Consider the following 19,612-nt stretch of genomic DNA (forward strand, 5'->3'; position numbering starts at 1 on the left):
CAGCTCTTGGAAGGCAGCTGAAGTTTTATTTTTTGCTGCATGTCATTATTTTCCTGTCTCCTTAACAGGTCTAGGATGATGCTTTGTGATGTTTTGGCTAGCCAGCTGATTGATAGACACTGAAAAAGATCAGGGAGTTAATCTCATTGCCCCCACTCCCTAACAATAAATTTCGCTATATTCAGACAAGGATATCATTACTGCTTATGATTGCAAGTTCTCTTTTCATTGAACCTTCTCATTCTGTCTGCCTGAAATTTGTCAGAGTTTTTTGACCATTCCACTTATAAAAAAAATCTACAAACTTTTATTGATTATTTACAGATTTTTAAATGACATCACTTGAAAACACCAGCATTGATTTCCTTGAGATTTGATGCATGCCTCACTATAGTTTGACTTCCTGGCCGATTTTATCCCATTTTAAAAGAAACTAAATGTGTTCCCTGGGCTAGACGCTGCAAAGGTGAAAATTCAATTTTCCTAAATCACTGTGTAAAACTGGGAAAGAGAGCTTGCTCCCCTGTTTCCCCAAAAATAATTGGGCTTGTGAGTGCTTGTGCTAAAATAAGCCTCCCCCCTGAAAATAAGCCCTCCCCAAAAATGTTTAAATGCAGAGCTGGAAATCAGGTAAGACTGCAAGAGGAGCCCCATCTTGCTTCACGCACCTCAAAATAATAAGGCCTCCCCAAAAATAAGGCCCAAAAAATCAGGGTTAAAAAAATATAAGACAGAGTCTTCTTTTCGGGGAAACACGGTATCATCTGACCAATTTAGGGTTAGACTAAATTCTTGTAGGGTAATTTTAAAGCATCAGATCCCTTCCTTGAAATGAGTCAGAGAGTCTCTGCATAATGCTAATATCAGGGAAGGTTAGGCAGCTATAGAATGGTGTATCAACAGTGGTTAATTTGCTACACATAGGAATAGAGAAGGCAGGACCTGACTAGATTAACAACCTTGAGCACCTATAAAAGATGTGATGGAAACTTGCATTATTATAACATATTGCAGCTGGGGTAATATAATTCAGTATTACTATAAATCAAAAGAGATTTCCTAGCACTTTCCATTATAACGTTCCAGACTAATATTCATCTTAGATAGGATTGCCATCTTAAAACCTGTGACCTGTTTCTCCACTTTCTTGCAATACTGATGCCAGACCTGAGACTATGAAAAAGGCTTTTAAAACTGCTTTAAATATAAGATTTATTTTTAGCCCCAAGCTTCCCCTGCTCTGATACCTTAATCTCCCAGTGGAAGTAGAATTCTTTGTCTCTTTGCTATCTCTCTGTGCCTGGAATGACGAATGTTCTGAATTAGAAGGATAGTGCCATGGCCAAGGTCCCTTCCTTCAATAATAGAATTGACTGATCCCATGGCTTTACTGAAGACTGGCACCACTTAAAATCTTCATACTGCCCTGGGGCCAACTTTTAATCTCTCACCATATCAGCGACTTAGCATCGCTCAAGAGTACTGTGCACAATTAAAAAGCTGGTCACCCAGTGCTAAATAGTGGAGGGGGGCAGTGGTGGGATTCAGCCGGTTTGGGCCGGTTCAGGCAGAACAGTAGTTAAATTTCTGGCTGGCCCTGCCCCTTCCAGGAGTCCCCACATTTTGGCTCCCAGGTAAGGGCAAGAAAGCCTTCTAGGCCCAAAATGGTGTGTGTGGGGGCAGTGTGTCCCCCCTGTGGCCCGTTTTTGCTCCCAGGAGGCTGCAGAGAGGCCTACTAGGCCCAAAATGGGACATGGGGGGGCAGTGTGGTCCCCCTGCAGCCCGTTTTTGCTCCCAGGGTGATGCAGGAGGCCGAGTGCTGCCAGAACACCTCCTGGCCACACCCACCCACCTGATGATTAGGGCAGAGAACCGGTTGTTAATTTAATAATTTAAATTATTTTAAATTATTTCAATCCCACCACTGGGGGTGGTGGTGGTCAGGAAAGCCTTAAGACAGATATCAAAAATTCTGCAAAGTGCTTGGAATAGACTAATCTTGATTATATGAGATGGTTTTGTGGTAATGGATATTATGGACATTATCTCATGAATTAGTCCATAGTGTCCATTACTGGGGTTTACAGACCAAAAGAGATTAAACTGAAATCCTTAGGCTGGGATAAAATTCAGATCATAATCATAGTCCTATTAGGGGTTAGACATTGTATGGCCAAGTAGATGGGAAGAGTTGGCAATATGTGTAGCATCTCACAGTGGTTTCCTACTTTGAGGTCTGGTGGAGGAGGCTTTCATCTCACCATTGTTGAGATAAGCTTCAGTTGTCAGCTCTATCCTGTTCTGTATATGGAATTGGGGAGGGATGTGCCATTTTATCTTAGAGTTGCAAAATGTCTTTGAGCATCTTTGAGCAGGGTATAGCTTGCCTTACAGCGGCATGATAAATTGCACCTGCCAGAATTCTCCTTCCTGTGTAATTATTCAACGAAAGATGTTCTCTGTTTCAATTGGTTAAGACAAGCCTCTACTAGGATGGGAGAGTTAGAGACATTATTCATGAGTTTCTTCAATTTAAAGTAGAAAAGTATGGTACTTTCTAAACACGGCCTTTCCTTCCTCCATTCCTTCTTTCCCTCTTCTAGTAATATTTAAAATAAGAGAAAAGTAGCAAGAATAATTGAAGATACACCTCTATTTGCAAAAGTTGTTTTGCTTTTAAATTGGCAACCTGCAAAAGGGGCCCACATTCTAATTATCATTGAAAACAACATTTGAAAAAAAAATAATACATCATTAGATCAGAGAGAGGAAACTGCACTGCTTTTAGAGGTTTAGAGGTTTTAGTGGGTTTAGAACCTAACCCACTTTTAAAAATACGTGCTAGGTGTTTTCAATATATTTTATAGTCGGGGGAGGGGGAAACCTGTTGAGGGATGGGGAAGTGATTCATAGCAGCTCGGCCCACTATATTTTATTGGCACTGAAACAACATGTGCTGCAAATCAACTGAGAGAATAAAGATTTTTTTCCCCCTGTTCCGCGAGGAGGTCACAGCAAATCAACTGTAAACCTTTTCAGCCAGCAGTTCCTCTACTCTACCTGCAACAGCTTGGCACCGCTAAAATATTGCTCATCTTTGCTAATTTTCCATGTTTTATCCAAACCTGGAAGTGGAATATATTATGATATATGGGAAAAGTCTGGCAAAGACCCAGTTATCTCTTCACCTGAGGGAGATAAAAATAATTTCCAGAGGAGCAGGAAGAAAATGCACTACTAAGCTGGGAAAGCATTTTTTTAAAAACCACAACAGTTCTGTTTTGTGTCCTGACTTTATGCCCTGAGACAGAATTGCCTTCCAAAGGTTATTCCCAGCTAAACGCAAATTACCAAGCGCCATCTTGACCATAGATATTTCAAATAAAACAAGAGTATTTTTATTTAGATCTCTCATCTAAAACTGAATTGTTTTTGACTCTTAACTCCTATGTAAAAAGATTTACCACATACATGGAAGGAGCACAACAAAGTTAAATTTCTTTCATATAAAAGCATGGCTAATGGGCATACTTACCTTTTACCAGAAGTTTAACAATACGTTTGTATGTATTTTTATAACTCCACAATGTTAAGTACAAGTCTACATAAGAGCTTCTCACTGTAATCCTTAGTGTTTTTACTCAAAATCGGTCTCATTCTGAACAGTATTATAAAATGGTAATTGGGCATAAGATTGGAATGTTAAAATGCTCTCTTATTATTTTGTTTTCAAAATCTGGATTCTGAGTGTCTTTGTGAAATCCATAATAAAAGCTGCACATTGGAGACATGCATACATAGAGTCAATTTGGTGTAGCGATTAATGTATCAGGCTGCGAAACTGGGAGATTGTGAATTCTAGCCCCTTCTTGGGCATAAAGGCAACTGGGTGACCTTTGGTCAGTTATTCTCTCTCAGTCCTGGGAAGTAAGCAGGGCAAACCACTTCTGAAAATCTTGCCAAGAAAATTGCAAGGACTGATCTAGGCAGTCAAGAAGAATCAACCCTGACCTGAAGGTAAATGTATGTTCTCTTTGTCAGACAGATAGATAGATAGATAGATAGATAGATAGATAGATAGATAGATAGATAGATAGATAGATAGATAGATAGATAAGAGATGAGAGAGAGAGAGAGAGAGAGAGAGAGAGAGAGAGAGAGAGAAGGAATAGCAGACACCATCATTAAAAAATAATGTGAGGTTTGTCTCCTTTATAGTGAAAAGCCTGAACATGACAATGATGGTATGAATCCTTTTCTGCAGTTGTTATCATTAATAAAGCATTATTTTAAGCATTCTTTTAAACTGAGGAATTCAAGCTTTTGTTTTTTATTTTACATGGAGGTAACTCTTTTTCTTTTTTCTTTTTTTCCTTTTTTTGGCCAATTTTTTTTTTACAAGCATAAAAAAATGGTTTAATTTAATTTCCAAGTCATTGTGTAAATAATAAATTTACGCAATAAAAGTGTAAATTTACACCAGTAAAAGTCTGAGAGAGTTTGTTTGCTTTTGTTTTCTACAAAACAAAATAAATGCATTCAGTCTAGCATGTGAATAATTACCGCACCGCATTTCTGTATTTTCTTGTAAACTGTGACTATAATGTTTGGACAATAGGAAATGGTAATAATAGGGAGGTTCCAGAACTGCCTTTGGGGACTTATCTGGACCAGAGTTCTTATATTATCCTTACTTTTTTTAAAAGATGATCTCACTTTTGGTTGCACTGTTGATCTCAGAAGTCTAAATCTGGTACTGTAGAAGATTCTTTGAAATAATGAGGCATCTGGAAGTTAATTTTAGAGATGAGTGATAGTTCTGGAGGTAAAGGGTTGGAAGCACTGCACCTTCATATCTCCAAGATTATATCAGTGGATGAGTCACATAAAGGAAAAATAGCCATTGCATTCTGATGACTCAAACGGTGGGTTGTGTGGAGTTGAGGCTATGCATTCAGTTCTTGACTTTTGAACTCAAAATAATTTTTTACTTACGAGATTTAGTTCATGTGGTAGGGCACTAAGTTATCTGAAAGTAAAATTAATTGGAGAAAAACTTCCTTATTAAACATGATAAATGATGCATGATATACATAGCCACTCTTTTTTTTAATAACGCATAACAGAAGGTCAGCAAAGGCATACCAAAATGATTGAGTCAGAACTGCAGGGATAATGAGAGAGATTTTTTAAAAAATCTAAGTACATTGTAGCTTGTTTTATCAGCTCCTAGTATTATGAAATATGGCAGGATCCAAACAAATTTACAGAAGCCAAGATCACATTAATTTAGAAAGAAAAGTCTGAAGCCTGTATTTTCCTCTGCCAGTAAAATACGTGGTGCTTTAAGACCTCCTTGGCTTTGACGGGGTTGCACTTCCATACTAAATTTATTTATTTATTACTCAGCTATCAATGAACTTTGTATGGCTACCCATCTCACAAAGAACAATTCTGGGCAGCACATAACAACACATCTATGAAACAATATTTATAAAAATATAAGAATCAATATTAGAAGTTAAATTATTGGAAACAAAATGTACCAACTCTAAGTAAAGAGAGAGCGACTATATTTACCTCATCTGGACAAGTCTCCAGTTCCCAGAGATGCCTAGGCCTGGTGACATAGTCAGGTTTTGAGGGATTTCTAGAACATCAAGAGTAGGGTTGTCAAACTCAATTTCATTGAGGGCTGCATCAGGGTTGTGTTTGACTTGGGGGGGGGTCTGGGGGCATGTAGCCAGGGTGGGCATGGCCAGCTCGAGGTCACTTGTGTCGGGAGTGACTGTGGTGGCCTGAGCATGGCCCTCCTGAGCTCTGTTTTTGCAGGCAGAGGGATGCAGGAGGCGGTTGCCTCCATTTTCACAGGCAGAGGCACCGTGGGCCAGTATTTTGTTGCTCCCAGGGCAGCCCTGTGGCCCAGATCTAAGCACCTCATGGGCTGGATCTGGCCTGCGGGCCTTGAGTTTGACACCCCTGATCAAAAGGAAGGGAGCAAACCTAATATCAGGGGAAAGAATTTTCCATAAAGTGAGCGCCATGATAGAGAAGTCTCATCACCTGTGACATACCAAACATACATTCCAGAGGTGGGTTTCAGCAGGTTCTGACCAGTTCTGGAGAACTGGTAGTGGAAATTTTGGGTAGTTTGGAGAACCGGTACTAAAAATTCTAACTGGCCCCACCCCATCTATTCTCTGCCTCTCAATTCCCAGCTGATCGGGAGGAAATGGGGATTTTGCAGTAACCTTCCCCTGCCACGCCCACCAAGCCACGCCCACCAAGCCATGCCACACCCATCAAGCCACACCCACAGAACCGGTAGTAAAAAAAATTGAAACCGACTTCCGGGTGGCTCCACCTCTTCGCTGAGCCCTAATTAAAGGGGCTCCGCACTGAACATCGTAAAGCCAGGAAAAGCCGGCTTTAATCTTTTTCCCTGGATGAAAGGGGAAGATAAGAGCAGCAGGAAATGTTGGTAGACCTCCCCAGAGGCTTTGTTTTAATTAAGCAGAGCTTCGAAGGGTCGACGGGTCCCATAAATTTTCCTGCCACAAGCTCCGACTTCAGTGCGCTCCTGCAAAAGCAGGAAAAGAAGAAAGTGTCCATCTCTGCTAATTGTCTTATCTTTATGGATCTCTTTAAGCAGACGGGATGAGTGCCAGCGGACAATTATTGGATTGCAAGTATTTTTGATTTCCTGACTTCTATCTTCTAAAAAAGAGAAAAAAATTTTTCCTTTGTTTTAATTGACTCTTAAAGATGGCGCCTGAACGGGAGTGAAAGTGACGAATGGAATTTCAAACAGTCTGTGCAACTAAGAAGATAAGAAATGTTATGTGTGGATTTTAATGAAGTGAACTGAGCTCTCCTATATTTAAAGGGGAAAAGAGAAGTTTCTAGATTTATATTTTGTGAATTTTAAAACTGAAATGGCTACTAAACCACCTAAGACTGGGGGCAGAAGGGGTTCTGAACCAGCTTTAGAAGATCTGATTAAAGAGCAAGGGAAAGTGGCTGAAGAAAGGTTTAAGGAGATTATGGATAATAATGAGAAAATAAGAGAAGAAATAAAAGAGAATAATAAAAAAATAAGAGAAGATATTTTGATGGCTTTTCAAGGTTTGGCAAAAAGACTGGAGGTGGTGGAGGAGGAGGTGCAAGAAATTGTTCAGTCAAATCAACAAATAGAAAATAGAATGGGGGGAATGCAAATCAAATTGGATAAAAATGAAGATCAAGTGGTGGTGATGCAGTATAGAATGATGGAAGGAGCTCTGAGAATTAGAGGTTTGAATGAGGAAAAAGGGGAAGATTTAAAAATTTTTTTATCAGAAGCTCTGGCTGAATTTATTGAACTTGATCCACAAGAGGTTGCTTATCAAATTGACAAAATTTATAGAGTTAATTCTTGGATTGCTAGGCAAAAGAAACTTCCTAGAGACATTGTGGTTTATTTTTTGAAAAGAACAGTGAGGAATCAAATTTTGCAAGTTGCTTTTCAGAAAAACTTGAAAATAGGGGAACAGGAGTTGAAGGTTTTGAAAGAGATTCCTCCCAAGATGTTAAGGGATAGAAAGGACTTTACATTTTCACTCAAGAACTTAAGAAATACCAGATTCAATTTAGATGGGAGGTTCCAGTTGGCTTGACAGTGTATCATCAAGGAAGGAGACATCGTATTGACACAGTGCTTAAGGCCAAAGATTTTCTTTCTACAGTGTTGAAATTTGAAATAGAAATAATAGAAAAAAGAATTCAAGAGACTCAAATGGGTGTGGAAGCTGAGGTGATTCCAGTGATGTTACCATCAGAGGAACAACCACAAGAACAAAGACTGACGAGGGGAGCCCTTAAGCGTAAAGAAAAGGAGCAACAAACTCAAAGTAAAGTTCAGGATTCTGCTACAGAAGCGGTGGGAGGAGCACGGCCGAAGATACGGGAGGACGATCTTCAGTTGATTGCTCAAAGGCTTCAGCAGCCCAGTAATGGCAAATAAAATCTTGACTTGGAATGTCAATGGTTTGAACTCAGCTCAGAAGAGAAGAAAAATATTTCATTATTTGAAACAATTTAAAATGATGTTATTTGCTTACAAGAAACGATATTAAATTATCAGATCAAAAGTACCTAATAAACTCAAAGTTAGGTAAACATTTTGTTGCTTCAGCTTTGGAGAAAAACATGGCATAGTGGTTTATTTGAGAAAAGATATACCAGCCAAGTTAATAGAGGCAGATATTCACGGAAGATATATTGCTATTGAACTTACAATAGAAACAAAAAGGACTCTCTTGCTTGGTATATATGCACCCAATCAGCAACAAGAAAAATTTTATAGAATGTTATATGATAAGTTGAATCTATGGGATTATAAATCGTGCATTATATTGGGAGATTGGAATGGAGTAATAGATACACGAAAGGACAAGAGAATTTCTTCCAAGAAGATACCTGCACATGCAAAGCTGCCTAAATCCTTTTTTGATATGATAGAAGATTTTGAGTTAAGAGATGTATGGAGACTGCGGAATTTGGAGGAAAGAGACTATACTTTTTTTTCTGATAGGCATCAATCCTTCTCACGTATTGATTTTATTTTAATTTCTAATGATTTGCTTTTTAGGGTGAAGAAAACTAAGATATTTCCAAGATGTTTGTCTGATCATAGTCCTGTTTGGATGGAATTGCAATATGGAAAAGAGGGTAGAAGAACTTGGAGATTAAATGAAAATTTGTTTAGATATCAGGATAATGTAAATCAATGTAAAAAGCAGATGAAAGAATTTTTTGATTATAATTTGAATAATGAAACATCGATAGAAATGGTTTGGGACTCCAGTAAAGCTTTTATGAGAGGTGTATTAATATATCTTAATAATAGACAGAGAAATAAGCAACAAAGACAGCGTAGGTATTTAGAAGAGGAAATTTATAAGAAACAACAATTATTAATACATAATCCACATGATCAAAAACTTAAAGATGCAATAAAGTTACTACAGAATCAATTTAATATGATAATGGCTGATCAGGTGGCAACAAATATACAATATGCCAAACATAATACTTTTGTAATGCAAATAGGCCTGGTAGGTGGTTAGCATATACTTTAAGGAAAAGACAAAACAACGTACTATAGAAAAATAGAATATAAAGGTAAAGAGAGATATCAACAGGATAAAATTAAAAAGCTTTTTAGAATATTATACAAATTTATATCTTAAAGATAATATATTGAATAGGGATATTGATAATTATTTGAAGGAATATAAGGTTAAAAATTTAACTTTAGAACAAACGGATGAACTGAATCGGCCTATAACTTCGGAAGAAATTATTTTGGTAATTAAACAATTAAAAATGGGGAAAACTCCTGGTACGGATGGGCTCACAGTTAGTTATTATAGGAATTTACAGGATGAGATGTTAGGTCCACTTAAGGAATTATTTAATCAGATACAACTAGGAGGGGGAATTCCCCCCTCATGGAGAACCTCTTTTATTTCATTGATACCAAAAGAGGAACAGGATTGTTCTAAACCTGGGAATTATAGGCCAATCTCACTTTTAAATAATGATTATAAGATTTTTGTTAAAATAATAGCTAATAGATTAATGTTTATTTTATTTATTTATTTATTTATCAAATTTATATACCGCCCTATCTCCCGAAGGACTCAGGGCGGTGTACAGGCATTTAAAACACATAAATACAATGTAAGAAATATAAAAACAGTTAAAAAACTTATTCTAAACGCCTATTAATTTAAAATTAAAAATATAAAATAAAAGCCAATTTAAAAACCAGTAATTTAAAATTTAAAATTTAGCTCAGCCCTGCACAATTAAATAAATGTGTTTTAAGCCCGGAAGGTCCGAGGTCCGAAGCTGACGAAGACCGGGGTAGTTCATTCCAGAGGGTGGGGCCCCACAGAGAAGGCTCTTCCCTGGGCGCCGCAGACGACATTGCTGCTGACGGCACCCTGAGGAGACCCTCTGTGAGAGCGCACGGGTCGGTGAGAGATATTCGGTAGCAGTAGGCGGTCCCGTAGTAACCCGCCCAATGCCATGGAGCGCTTTAAAGGTGGTCACCAACACTTGAAGCGCACCCGGAAAGCCACAGGTAGCCAGTGCAGCCTCAGGATGGGTGTTATACGGGAGCCACGGGGCTCCATCTATCACCCGCGCAGCCGCATTCTGGACTAACTGCAGCCTCCGGATGCCCTTCAAGGGGAGCCCCATGTAGAGAGCATTGCAGTAATCCAGGCGCGACGTCACGAGTGCGTTGATTCTGCAGCGAAGAATTCATAATGATCAATCTGGATTTATAAAAGGGAGACAGATGAGGAATAATGTTAGGCAGATTGTTAATTTATTGGAGTACTTAGAAAAGAAAAATTTTATTCCAGCAGCATTTATTTTTCTCGATGCAGAGAAAGCTTTTGATCGATTGCATTGGGAATTTTTATTTAAATTAATAGAAAAGATGCAATTTGGAGATGGTTTTTTAAGAATAATTAAGGCAATTTATGGAGAGCAAACAGCACAGATTATAATCAATGGTAGCTTAACAGAACCTTTTAAGATTGCGAAAGGAACAAGACAGGGATGTCCTTTATCACCATTATTGTTTATTTTAACTCTAGAACCATTATTGGATAAAATACGAGAAGTAAAGGAGATAGAGGGAATTAGAGTTAGACAGTATGAATATAAGTTAAGAGCTTTTGCAGATGATTTGGTGATTACTTTAACAAACCCTATAAATTCTAGTAAATCTTTGTTGGAAATAATTGATCAATATGGGAATGTCTCAGGGTTTAAGGTAAATCAGAAAAGACAAAAGTGATAATAAAAATATGGCCAGACAACAGAAAGAAAAACTAGAGGAAGTAACAGGATTTGAAATTGTAAAGAAGGTTAAGTACTTAGGGTTTATATTACGTCAAATGTGAAATTGTATAAGAATAACTATGAGGTTTTATGGCAAAAAGTTCAGAAGGAGTTGATTGTTTGGAAAAAATTGCAATTATCTTTGTTGGGGAGAATTGCTGCTATTAAAATGAATGTTTTACCTAGATTTTTATTCCTCTTTCAGATGATACCAATAATTAAGAAAGATAAGAATCTTGAGGAATGGCAGAAGGGAATTAACAAATTTATATGGGAAGGTAAAAAAGCTAGGGTTAAAATGAAAATAATTCAAGATTCTCGAGAAAGGGGAGGTTTAAAAATGCCTAATTTTAAATTATATTATGAAGCAGCTGCTCTCTGCAATAAGTGATTGGTTTAATTTAACAGAGGACAGAATTTTGAATATAGAAGGTTATGATTTGCTATATGGATGGCATGCATATTTAATTTATGACAAAAAAGTGGATAAGGCCTTTAAAAATCATGTGCTAAGAAATGCCCTTCATGTGTTTGGAAAAATATTCTTATAAATTAAATTATAAGGTTCCTATATGGGCAAGTCCTAGACATACAGTAGAAAATATAAACATAGAACAGAATCAGGAAATGATTACATATAAAGATCTTTTGTATACTGAAAGAGGTAATTTGCAGTTAAAATCTCTGCAAGTATTAAGAGAGGAAGGGAAAAATTATACTTGGTTTCAATATGAGCAACTACGTGCTAGATGGAAGGGAGATCAGAAAATTGGTATAGAGCAGAACGAGGGAAATTTGGTAAAGCAAATTAGAAATCAGTCTCAGGAGCATATAAAGAGATTGTATAATGTGTTACTTGAAATAGATTCTGAAAGGGACTTGGTAAAGGACTGTATGATAAAGTGGGCACAAAATTTTCAGGAGCCAATATTATTGGAAACGTGGGGAAAAATTTGGGTTAGAAATGTTAAATTCACGCAGGCACAGAATCTGAGGGAAAATTTTTATAAAATGTTTTATAGATGGCATCTAGATCCTAAAAAATTATCGTGTATGTATCCAGAAATGCAAGCAAAATGTTGGAGATGTAATTGTGATGACGCTACATATTTTCACATTTGGTGGACTTGTAAGGACATAAAGGCCTTTTGGATAAAAATTTGGTGGATTTTACAAAATGTTCTGAAAAGAAGATAAAGTTCCTGCCGCAATTTTTCTTGTTGGGAATTATTACGGATTGTACAGTAATTGAGACTAAATTGATTTTAAATCTAATAACTGCAGCAAGATTACTAATAGGACAATATTGGAAGAAAAAGAAGTACCAACAATAGAAGAATGGATATTGAAAGTTGCCAATTTGGCTGAGATGGCGAAGATATCAGCCTTTTGAAAGACAATACGCAAGAAAGATACTTAAAGGAATGGAAAAATGGATTGACTATATTCAACGAGATATCAGACTAAGAGTTATCAGACTGTTTTGAATGATTATGATGTATTATTTTGATTGCTTTTGGGGAAGTTAGGAATTGATGATTGTAGGGGTACAATTAAGTTGGGATGAAAATTTTTTAGCATATGTTTGTTTTATTTTTAACTATACCTTGTGCTCGTTCCGGGAAGTCGGGGGGGGGAGGGGGGTTGCGAAGGGAGGGGGGAGGAGGGGGGGAAAGGGGGGGAAAAATTTTGTAAAACTTTTTGAATAAAAAAAAAAAAAAAATTGAAACCCACCACTGGTACATTCCTAGTGGATAATACCCGCAGCAGCCTTCTCTGTCAGATCTAATGCTGTTTTGAGCAAGAAACAGAACTGTACATCAGCTGCACAATTCAAAACTGAGCTGAATTAGATGGCTCGTGTCTCATGTCAGCATGAGGGCAACCCTGCGCTGCTTTTTATTAAAGCGGAGGAATCTTTTTCAGGCATTTGCATGAGCCAGAAAAGAAGATGCAGCTGTTTTAAATCATTAAAAGTTCTTAAAGCAGCAGCCCCAACTTTTCTTTTTTCAGGTTCTGCAGAATGATTGCTTTAGTGAATAACAGAGAGGTGCTGTGCTCTACACGTTCCAAAGATGTTCTTCCAAATTGTTTTGGGAGTATACATAGCTTAGCCATTTTGTTTGTTTGTTTGTTTGTTTGTTTATGATAAAAAATAAAAATTCCTTACTATGGGCCTCTTTGGATAATCAGTATCTTCTCTCAGAGCAGCAACAAAGAAGAAATTGGAAGGATTTGGTCTGATGTGTGGCAGGTGAGATTATATCCCCAACATTAATAGCAACTCCTTGATCTAAGAAGAAAATTAACGTTCCTTGGTTTCATCTTGCTAATTAAAATAAAGAAGTGCCTACTGATAGGAGGGAAAGGCCAACAACTTTCTTTTTTTATTTATTTTTATTTTATTTATTTTATTTATTGATTTATTGATTGATTGATTGATTGATTGATTTAATTTCTATACCGCCCTTCTCCCGAAGGACTCAGGGCGGTTTACAGCCAACATAAAACAGGTTCATCAATAAATTAAAAATAATTTTAAAAATCTAATTCAATTAGGCCGAATTTCATTAAAACTATTAATAAAACAATAATAAAACCCAAGTTAAAAACTATATTACAATTAGGCCAGCCCTGCGCGGTGAAACAAAAAGGTCTTGAGCTCACGTCGGAAGGTCCAGAGGTCAGGGAGCAAACGTAACCCCAGAGGCAGCTCATTCCAGAGGGTAGGTGCCACCACAGAGAAGGCTCTCCTCCTGGGGGTCGCCAGCCGACATTGTTTGACTGACGGCACCCTGAGGAGACCCTCCCTATGGGAGCACACAGGGTGATGGGAGGCTATTGGTGGCAGCAGGCGGTCCCGTAGATATCCCGGTCCTGTGCCATGGAGCGCCTTAAAGGTGGTAACCAACACCTTCAATTGCACCCGGAAGACCACCGGCAAGCAGTGCAGCTTGCGCAGGAGAGGTGTTATATGGGAGCCACGAGTAGCTCCCTCTATTACCCGCGCAGTCGCATTCTTTTAATTTTTAATCCAAATTGTTTTAAGTAAACAGTTGAGGTGTCTCATTCATTCTGATATCTGTATTGACTAATAGTTGTTTTTCACATTTTTTTGCATCATATACTAATTCAGCTTTTCTGTTCAATCTTATCAATGCTTTCTAATTAATCCATTAAAAAAAGGTTTGGGAATAATGGAAGCTATTTTAGCGAAGTAATTATTCTTGATTCTCAGATTTATGACTATAAATATTTGTGATCTTCCTGATGAGATAATTTTTTAAATATATAAAATACCTTTAAAAATAATTTAAAGCCAACAGAGGCATGTGAATTTACTGTAATTGGAACTGAACCATTGTTTGGATTTGGGACATAATCTATTCAGTTTTAGCAGTGCTTCAGTCTGAAAAATCAAGTCATTTCTGAAGATTATGCATGTGCATAAGATTGTAGCAGATGAGCAAGCTGAGCCCAAGGGTGGAATTAAATGTATCATCAGCCAAAAGAGAACCAAGAGAATTCCACTGATCTATCCCTATCCCTGCCAATTTAGCTTGACCATTAGTAGACCAGATTCTTATGTATGTATGTAATAAACTTTTAGTGCTTTGAACCAACTCCTGTTCCCAGTTACCTGTGCCTGGCAAAGACCTCTTACCATTTAGACTGAAGGAGAAGAGCCATTCTGATCCCACACATCCCTCACTTTGATAAGGTACTTTGCTTCAAAGCCGTGTTGTTCAATGAATCAAATCAAATTAAAACAAAAGAATATTGAGCATTGAGCTAGGATTCATGAGACCCAATTTCAAATCAATTTTTAATCTGAATTGTTTTAAGTAAACAATTACAAAAAAGTAAGGGCTATAAAGCAGTGTGAAGAAGTATATACTCTAAGTCTTAGTGCTATTTCTATTGCTGTACCATTTCAGACAAGTGACTATCCAGTCTTTTCTTAAAAACCTCCAGTGAGAACCCACAACTTCGGTTGGCAAGCTATTCCACTGGTTAATTGTTCTCATGGTTAGGACATTTCTCTTTAATTCCAGGCTGCTTCTCTTCTTGATTAGTGTCTATTCACTGTTTCTTGTCCTGCCCTCTGTTATTTTGGAAAATAAGTTGACTCCCCTCCCCTTTGTGGCAACCGATCAAATACTATTATCATGTCACCCCTAGTCCTCCTTTTCCCTAGACTAGCCAAACCCAAATCCTGCAAATGTTCTTCATATGTTTTAGTCTCCAGACCTTTAATCATTTTATTTGCTCTTCTTTGCACTTTTTCCAACATCTTTTTTTGTAATGTGGTGACCAAAACTGGATGCAATATTCCAGATGTGGCCTTACTAAGATTTATAAAGCGGTACTAATCCTTCATGTGATTTTGATTCCATGCCTCTGTTTATACAACCAAGGATTGTATTAGCTTTTTTGGCTGGTGCTGTACCCTGCTGCCTCATGTTTAAGTGATCATCCACTAGGATTCCAAGGTCCCTTCCAAAGTCATATTGGAATCATATTGATATGATATGGCAATTTTACATTAAAAAGAGTAGAATTTCCCATGTGTTTTACCAGATAAAGGAGTATTGAGGTGAGTCCTTGAATCCTTATAGAGAGTACAGTACAGCAGTTCATGAGCTGTAGTTTCAGCAGCACCTTGTCCATAGAGGCAAAATCTCAGCTCCAAAACTGCTCTGTTAATGCTAATGCTTAACTTAAATAAGTTAAAGTTAATGCTTTCTAGAATTTGGAAACAGTTATGTGGTGTATGTATTTTGCTGATTTATGAAAAAAGGGATTTGAGTGCTAATAATGAAACCTTGAACTGCAGCCACTATTTTTTTGAGCATTTTATATAACATGATTTTGGTGTTTACTGTGCTTTGTGAAGATGTGGGAAATTACGCCCAGATATTTAAAATACATCACTTGTTCAATACTCTGACTGGTCCGGGTATATAGAGTGAATGCCTCTATAACATCTACTCCAATATGTATGTATATTGAAAAGCACAAATTAAAAGACATCTAAGAAAGAAACGATCCAGATTGCACTGGTGGCCGAGGCAGTCAGCGGCAATCTAAACAAATGTTTGCTGTAAGGCAACTCAAAAGCTGCCAACACAAATGCTCAGAGAGTCAAGAAAAGGACAGACGCTGCAATTTTATTAGTGTTTTCACTAAATGTTCCTTGCTAGCCACATGCAGAAAAAGGAAACAAAGATTCCTGCAATATGAAAAGTGGCATGCTTTTAAAAACAACAATCTGGCACAAAGTTGAGGAATAAGATAGAGACAGAAGAGGAGATCCTTTTGACTTATGGGGGTGTAAAACAATTCCACCTGATCCTCCTGCATCTACAGTATACAATCCAAATTCTCATGCAGAGAAAAAAAATATAAATATTTTCACTAAAGAATCTTTCAAGCTCAGCCTAACAGAATGCTAGTCTAATCAACAAAGGATCATGCATTTAGAGACATAGAGAAATCAGATAAAAAGAAAATCTATCCCATTTAAAATTTTTATCTGATTTCCATTCAGTTTTTCAAATGGATTTTTAATTCACAAACATAAAAATGTCAAATGATGTTAGCAATAGGGTTGAACTTACTTACTGATTATAAACTCTGGTCAGGAAGAAGTTCTCTATTTTGATTTAAAATGTGTATTAGGTTCATAGCAGCATGTGGATCTTCACAGAAAAGCTGCTAGTCCATTTGACTTCCTGATACAACGTGCAGTCCACAAATGTTGAAAATAGGGTGAGGGTTGAATGCTTGCTGGATTTTCTACCATCATGAATCTGTGGGAGCAAAAAAAGTTGCTCTCTGGACTGTGCTTAAGAAAGATCTTTGTAAAATCTCCTAATTAGGCAAAATAGTCAAAGATTTTAAAACGGAAGGAAAAAACTTTGATAAGAGGAATTTAGTGAAAGCTCATCAAACTGAAGAATCAGAAATGGTGAAAGCTAAAGAGAGCTTCCACTGAAGTTTGGCCAGTTCTAATTATCATTATGGCATAAAAGAGGAAAATAGATGCTGGCAGGACTGCATGTTTAAAGTTGGACCAGTCACATTGAAAAGTAGAAGCATATGAAAGCTGTGCCTCAGATCTGGTGCTAAACTAGATGAATATGACTTGCAGATTGCTTTGGGAAGACACGTTATAGTTCTGGGACATATTACTACTTATCAGTACAAATCATAGCATTCTCAGTTACTTATAAAAATCATAGTCAGATTTAGAACTGTATTAATTTATTGGGGGAAGTTATCTTTCAAAAGAAGAAATTGAAGTAAGGTTTTTCATTTCTTTATGTCTCTCTTTATCTTTGCTGTAGCAAGCCCTGCACAAATAACCTTACGGCTTTTTCCTAAAAGAGCAAAGAGAATATTTTGATCAGCTATGATAATCAAGTTAATGTTCACTTTTCTACATTACTATAAATCTACTTTCCCTGCAGACTCAAACATAATTACCTCATGCTATAAACTCAGACATTTCAACAACAAAATCATTAAATCAGACAATTGTCTGGGGAGGAATTTCTCTATCTACTTCCACAAAACTTTTATAACTAACACATCTCTATTCTTGGTTGATCATAAAATTTAAAAGACCTTTTTTCCTGAGTTTTAGATTCTGAATATAGCCTTTGATCTTAATTCTCTTTCCGATACTGAAAACACTAGGCCCAAAGATCAGAATCTCGTTCTGCTCAACAATGCTTGTAGAGCCTGGGGCCAAGACATTTATTTCCTCCCTGTACTGTAAGGCAGACATTTAAAAAAACCAACAACACTCTACCCACATTTTTCAAAGCAAGTAGGTATTACTATAATAGATGAGAGTATAAGAAACTGCTCCAATTGCCTATCTAGCTGATAATGATTAATTTGCTGCTTTCTACTGTGCTGTGGCATCTCAAGTTGCAGATGCACAGATCCATAACTGATGATTAGATTATTGTACTGTGTTGTATATTATGCTGTCATTAAAGTTGGAAAGGAAAGTATGACAAAAAATAGAATCACTAGGATAGATGCTCAGTTACATAGAATGCATATATTCCTATGGGTTCCATTTGGGTTCTAACCACTACAGGTTTTCTGCTTAGGAATGGGTTAACAACTACCCATCAGAGGTGGGTTTCAGCAGGTTCTGACCAGTTCTGGAGAACCAGTAGTGAAAATTTTGAGTCATTCGGAGAACCAGTTGTAAAAATTCTGACTGGCCCCGCCCTCATATATTATCTGCCTCCCATGTCGCAGCTGATCAGGAGGAAATGGGGATTTTGCAGTATCCTTCCCCTGCCACACCCACCAAGCCACGCCCACAGAACCAGTAGTAAAAAAATTGGAAACCCACCACTGCCCAACATGCGTATAGACTTACACTAAATCTAAGAACTGTCTTGAACTTCACGTTCATTATTCCACTTCAAGAGCTATTACTGTTAAATTAGGGTGTTTTCAACGATGGCCACAGCTCTTCAGAACCTTTTCTCTCCTTGGGAAAATACAGCATTGCAGTTTGTTTCAATCTGCCTTTGAATGAATTGTTCGGTGACTGAAAAGAAATTCCTGATGATTTTGATATTTTTTTTTAATTTAAATAGAATTAGGTTCGCTTTCGAGAGAACTGCATCCTATTTCATGAGAAACAATATTTTTAGATAACCAGGAGCCCTAACCAGCCTGAGCACTGTCTCTCTGCTTGACCCACCATTACAAATGGAGGATTGAGTTAAGATCACAAAGTGGGGCTCCCACGACATTTAGGCAGAGAGGATGCGTGCTGTTATTCACACAGAAGAAGACTAGAAGGAGAGTCTTTTCTTTCAATTCGAGTAGGAACAAGAACTGCATCAGCTACTACTGCTGAGGTGTAAACAAGGACCAAATATGCAAAGATATTGCTTTCCAGGCCTACTAGCTCACTTACCTGTTTTGATAAAAGAAACAATGGCCTCTTCTCTTGGAAACATTTGGCTTATGTAACAGGTGCTTTTTTTAAAAAAAACATGCCCAATTGGATTGATGCAGGCTTAAGAGAGACACAAAAGCATTAGACTCTGAGATGTGGTTTGCATATAGCTCCCTATAAGGGTTGGGGAAATGTTTTCTTTTGTAAAACAAACAAACAAACAAACATATAAAAGTGATGTGTGAATGCTGCCTATATTCTGTTCTATTTCTATCTGTAGACTTTCATTATGACAATTATTATTATTATGACAATTGCTGTACTGCTATTACTATTGAATTACTATTATTAAGACAAGGTTTATATTATTTCCCATTACTCTATTACTACTCCTATTTATTTCAAATCATCTATTCTTATTCCTATTACTCTATGTCCTATTACCCTATTACCTATTACTCTATTACTACTCCTATTTATTTCAAATCAATTTTAATCTGAATTGTTTTAAGTAAACAATTACAAAAAGTAAGGGCTATAAAGCAGTGTGAAGAAGTATATACTCTAAGTCTTAGTGCTATTTCTATTGCTGTACCATTTCAGACAAGTGACTATCCAGTCTTTTCTTTCAATGCGAGTAGGAACAAGAACTGCATCAGCTACTACTGCTGAGGTGTAAACAAAGGACCAAATATGCAAAGATATTGCTTTCCAGGCCTACTAGCTCACTTACCTGTTTTGATAAAAGAAACAATGGCCTCTTCTCTTGGAAACATT

The sequence above is a fragment of the Ahaetulla prasina genome, chromosome 1, assembly GCF_028640845.1.
Source record: "Ahaetulla prasina isolate Xishuangbanna chromosome 1, ASM2864084v1, whole genome shotgun sequence".
Classification (NCBI taxonomy): domain Eukaryota; kingdom Metazoa; phylum Chordata; class Lepidosauria; order Squamata; family Colubridae; genus Ahaetulla; species Ahaetulla prasina.